Here is a 6,338-nt window from a genome sequence, read left to right on the forward strand (position 1 = left end):
CCCCCCCCCCCCCCCAAGCAGGCGCCCTAGGCACCAGGGGAAGGGCCTGGCCAAGGGCAGCCGTGGGAGGCTCATCCCGGGTTCCACAAACCCAAGGCCAGGCCAGGGTCTTTCTCGGGGCCTTCCGTACTGACTGAGGGGCACATCATCCTCGAGCTTTCCCAGCCCGCGGGGCTGTTCCCGTGCACGTGGTGCGGGAGGGGACGAGGCCAAGGCCAGGGGCTTCTGCTCTGCCTGTCGAGGATCGGAGGCATTGCCCTGGCCGTCCAGAGCTAAGTTAGGTCAACGGTCTGAGTGGATCACGCGGCTCATTACAAGAGCCTTCCCACAAGAGCTCAGAGGTTCGGAACCCTGCTGCCCGAGGGCTGGGGGGACTAGAAGGCCAGGCCCGAACTCCTCGGACACGTGGGCAGGGGACAGGCCTGAGAGAAGCCACAAGGAGGGGGGAGGCGAGAACAGGAAGCAGCATGACCAAGATGGACGCAGGAGGTGCCCTCAGGCGACCCCCCCAGGGCCCAGACCCGAAATCTGAAAGGAGGCCCCAACTAAGAGAACTGCACCTGCGTGCGTGGGAGATGGGCCACGTGGTTCAAGGGAGGGGGGATGCCCCCCTTGCCCAGGTCACATGAGCCCCTGCCAAGCCAAGGTGATCCTGCTCAGAGGAGGGCAGAGAGGGCCAGGGAGCTGGGGCCCCGGTCAGAGGTCCTCCAGCAGCTGCAGGAGGGAGTCCAGAGGACAGAAGGACCTGAAACAGGGAGACGCTGAAGGCCAGAAAACCGTTTTAGGGGAGGGCAGGCTGGTGGCAGGCCAGAGGTGCCTCCAAGAGAAGCCACAGGGAATTGTGGGAACCGGAACCACCCAGCTGGGGTGGACCCAGGTCCACTGTGCTGTGGGGCTTAGCGAGGTCTCTAGACCAACCCCAACCCATAAATGACGATTAAAAATGGCAGCAAACTCCCTTAACTGAGGTATGATACTTAATTCTTTTATAAATGAAGTTTCTCTGCTACTTAAAAAAAAATTTATATATATATATATATACATATATATATATATACGCACACATATATTTTGTTAACTTATAGATAGAAGAGAGAGAACATATAGTGGGTTCCAATAATTTATATTTATTGCCTGTTACAGATTCACTACCTTTAATTTGGGGAATTTGATCTTTTTTAAAAAATTATTTTGGCTAAAAGTTTATTAATTTGATTGGTCTTCTCAAATAATCAGCCCTCAGCTTTGTTTTATCATTTCTATCGTATTTTATTTTCCATTATATCTCTTTTTCTGAGTTCTTTCATGCTTAGTTTGGGTTTGTTGATACTGTAGATTAAAAAAATAAAAAATTACATGTTCCGTTTATTTTTCCTCTTTTTAAAGTTTGATAGTGTATTTCTTTTTAAAGCAATTGGAGTTAAGTAACTTGCCCAAGGTTACACAGCCAGTTATTTTGTGTTGGTGTTAAGTGTCTGAGGCCCGAAGGGAACCTGGTCCCGGGGCCTGTGCTCTTACTCACTGCCCCACTTAGCCGCCCCTTGATAGTGTGTTTTTAGCCATGGCTTTATGTGCATCCTAAGATTTTAGGTATATTGTTTCATTATTCTCTTTAAGGCTGTTGATTGTTTCTGTGATTTGTTCCTTGATCTATTCACTCTTGATATCATTACTAAGTCTTAGATTTTGGCTTTTGTTCCTTGTATTAATTATTATTATTATTTAATTATGGTCTAAAAGGGTGTACTTCATATTTCTGCTTTTTAAAAAAATATTTACTGATATTTCTGTGACCATTGTCTCCTTTTGTAAATGTGCTAAGAAATTCTGAGAATGTGTATTTTCTTTAGTCATCCACTCAAAAGATACATTTGTCTTTCTTTTTAAATTTTATTTATTTGGTTTTGTTATATTTTGAGTTCTGAGCTGTCTTCCTCCTTACCTTTGAACACTGTACTACATAAGATCAGCATTTGACACAGACATATATGTAAAAGCATACAATATGTACTTCCATGTATCAGTTCTTTCTCTAAGGGTGGATAGCATCCTCTTTCATAGGTCCATTGTAGTTGATTTTAAAATTCATATTACTTAGAATAGCTTAGTTATTTGCAGTTACTCTTTGAAGCATATTGCTGTTACTAGATACAACATTCTCTTGGTTCTGCTCATTTCACTCCTGATTGTTTCATGCAAGTCTTTCCATGTTTTTCTAAAATTAACTTGCTTGTCATTTCTTTTTTTTTTAATTAAAAAAATTTTTTTGGAGGGGGGAAGGCAAGGAATTTGGGGGTTAAGTGACTTGCCCAAGGTCACATGGATAGTAAGTGTGTCAAGTATCTGAGGTGGGATTTGAACTCAGGTCCTTCTTTCTCCAGGGCTGGTTTTCTATTCACTGTGCCACTTAGCCGCCCCATTGCTTGTTTCAACCTGTTTCAAAGGTTTGGTTAAAGGAGACAAAGAAATAGTAATATAAAATTGTAACATTTATTTGTTATTCCCTTAAGGCTAGTTTTACTGCTTGTACATGGAGTGCAGGACTAGAGTCCTAACTGAAGAACAAAAGGATGAGAGAGCTCAAGTACATTTTAGGACCATCCCCATTCAGGGTGCCTGAGTCACACAAATTTATGATCCTCATGCTGGTTTAATCATTGTATGAGAAAGGAATTTTCTTAACTGAATAAATGATAAATACAGAAAAACAAGAGAGATGACCATTGAAATTATGATCCAGAATATCTGTTTTCTTTACCATTAACAATCCATAGCATGGTATATGCCCAGACAATCTTAAGATAAGAAAAAGTCCCATTAGTCAAGTTAATGCCCTGAGTTGAGGGTCCCATCCTTTTTTTTTTTTTTTTAAGCAATCGGGTTTAAGTAACTTGCTCAAGGTTACACGGCCAGTTATTATTATTTCTGGGTGTGGTGCTGAGTGTCTGAGCCTGGGATTCGATCTCCAGGTCGTCCCAACACTGGAGATGGTGCTCTTACTCGCTGAGCCACCTGGCCGCCCCTAAGCAATTGGGGTTAAGTAACTTGCTCAAGGTTACACGGCCAGGTGTTTCTGGGTGGGTGCTAAGTGTCTGAGCCCTGGATTCGATCTCCAGGTCAGTCTGACACTGGAGCCGGTGCTCTTACTCGCTGTGCTACCTGGCCGCCCCGAGGGTCTCATCCTTAAGAGCCATCAAGTAGGCCTCTTTTGGTTGACACGAGGAGGGTTCTCCAAGAATGAGACAAAAGCCGGGTCTGTTTGGAATTTATGATCTCTGGATGCCTGTATTAAATCCCACTCCCAGCTTTATCTGGTCTCTGGAGTGGCTGACATAGAAAGAGAGCCTTTTTTTGTAAAATGTGGCATAGCAGTCTGTTTGATTAATTCAGATTTTGGCCAAAATATGATATTTAATGATTATCACTTGTCATTTCTTACAGCATATTTCTTACAGTAGTATTCCATCACAGTCATATACCACAACTTATTTAGCTATTCCCCATTGATGGGCATCCCCTCAGTTTTCAGTTCTTTACTATCACACAGAGAGCTGCTATAAATTCTTTAATAAAAATGCAAGTTCTCCATTGTACACAATTACAGACACGTTATATCTGTGATGATTGACTTTGATAGACTGGACTCCCCTCAGCAATGCAAGATTATAAGACAACTCCAAAGGTCTCATGATTGAAAAGGCTATCCACATCCAGAGAAAGAATTATGGAGTCTGAATGCAGATTGAAGCAAACTATTTACTCTCTCTTTGTTTTGTTCCTTCTTTCTTATTCACTCCATTGGTTATAATTCTTCTTTACAACTTGACTAATGTTTAATATGAAGGTATATGTAGAACCTATATCCGATTGAATGCTGCCATGATGGGGGGAGGGGGGAAGAAAATTTGGAACTCAAAAACTTGTGGAACTGAATGTTGTAAACTAATAGTAAATAAATTTTTAAAAAATACAAGTTCTTATACTCCTTTGTGTATAATTCCAGGTTGCTTTGTAAAATGTTTGGATTAGTTCATAGTTCTATCAGCAGTGTATTAGTGTCCCAGTTTTCCCACATCCCCTCCAACATTTGTTATTTTCCCTTTCTGTCATTTTAGCCAATCTGATAGGTGTGAGCTGGTACCTCAAAGTTGTTTTAATTTGCACTTCTCTAATCAATTATGATTTAGTGCATTTTTTCATATGACTAAATATAGTTTTGATTTTTTTCCTCCAGAAACTACCTGTTTATATCCTTTGAACATTTACCAATTGGGGAATCACTCATATTCTTATAAATTTTGACAAGTTCTCCATGTATTTGAGATATGAGGCCTTTTACCTAAGAAACTTTCCATAAAAAATTTCCCTCAATTTTCTGTTTTCCTTCTAATTTTGCATAAATTGGTTTTATTCATACAAAATCTTCTAAATTTAACGTAATCAAAGTTATCCCATTTTTTATCTAACAAACCTGTCTCTTGTTTATTCACAAATTATTCTCTTATTCATAACTCTGAAAGGTAATATGTTCTGTGTTGTTCTCATTTACTTGTTATATATACCTTTATGTCTCAGTCATGTGTCCATTTTGACCTTATCTTGGTAAAAGGTGTAAGATATTGGTTTATACCACTATGAGTTTTTCAGACAAATATTACCAAAGAATGAATTCTTATCCCCAAAGCTTAAATCTTTACATTTATCAAACACAAGGTTTTTATAATTAGAAGTGGTTTTTCAAATTTAATTTGTCCTATTGTCATATCAGTTTTATCTTTTCCTGATTTCTATTTCTGTTAGATTTACTGTGCTGCATGAGACATATAAGAGTCTTCTGTAATTGTTAGGTTACCTCTTTAGGTCAGTTTTCTATTCTGCTCATCTTTATGAATTTAGATATTATATACCATTTTGTGTAAATACATTCACTGTTGACAATAATTTTATTTGGTGCATAGTAAACTTTGTACCAGTTTCCCATTTTCATTGTGTTTGTGTAGTTTTATTTTTTAGATGTGTTATTTATATGCAACAAATTGCTGTACCTTTGTTTTCTTATCCATTCTCCCATTCTCATTCTTTTGATTGAATTTTAAGATCCAGGTACATTTATGGTTATAATTGTTGGATTTACATCTTTTTATTTCTTTTGTCTTCATTTTTGTCTTATTTCAGTTAATATTTTGTCCCTGAGATTAATTTGCTTATAGTTATTTGATGCTTGTCTGTTTCCACAAGCTGTCATCTCACTCCTGATTACAACTTCTTTTTAAAGTTCCTTGAATTAACTTAAATTGTTGATGTTTTTCTGTTTGTACCTCCCCAGATCTTTGACCTTGCCTCTTCCTCAACCAGATAAATGTCTTATTCAAAATCTTGCCTTCCCATTCTAGCATCATTGCCAACATTTTTGTTTAAATAATATTTTTTGTGGTTCTTTGTTCTAAGAAGTTTTCATTTATTATGACTTCAATATTTCTATCTTTTTCTGAATTGCATTGTGTCATAGATGAAACATGAATATATAGATATATATGTATATTGTATTTATATATGTGGGTTTATATATATATGGATATGTATATATATGTATACACATAAAAATTACATTTACATAAATACATTGTTGTATCAGCAATGCCATATTCACAATGCCTATGGAGATTACAAATATGCTGATATAATTATCCATCATGCTTGCCGTATGGGGGAATAAGCTGGAAAATTTATTAAGATACCAAAAGACTGAGTCCCAAAACCAGAAAGTGAAAGCCATCAGAGTAGTTATGACATTGGCACAGGTAGATAAAGTAGAAAGCACCCACATTTTCAAGCCTTTGAAACAGAACAGGCTACCTCAGGCAAAGGTCCTCCTCTCCCCACTCACAGCAACCACCCAGCGTCCGGGAAGCACGCTCCCAGCAGCTCCGGCCCCTGGCAGTCCTCAGCAGAAGTCCTTAGCAGAAATTCTGGCTGACTCAAAAAGGGCTTTGCGCTGCCGCTGCCTCTGCTGCTGCTGCCGCCGTCGCCACCACTGCCAGCCACCGCAGGAACTCTAGTTTGGTTTCCGCTTCCTCTTGCTCCGCCCCTTCCTGCTACGTCAGCAAGTCCAATGGGGCATGGAAGATCTTTAAATCCCATAACCCTTACAATTGTAGGGAAGGAGAGAAAAAGAGGAAATATAAGGGCAAGGCTTAAGTGAGATAATGGATAGAAAATACCTTGTCAACCTTAAAGTGTACATACAGATGTGTACATATGCATCTCTTTCTCTCTCTATCTATCTGTATCTATCCACCCATATACTAATTATCATCATCATCATTATTGTTGTTACT

Source organism: Petaurus breviceps, unplaced genomic scaffold (genome assembly GCF_028583685.1).
Source record: "Petaurus breviceps papuanus isolate PSGF00001 unplaced genomic scaffold, PetGlider_PUasm1.0 186, whole genome shotgun sequence".
NCBI classification, from domain to species: Eukaryota; Metazoa; Chordata; class Mammalia; order Diprotodontia; family Petauridae; genus Petaurus; species Petaurus breviceps.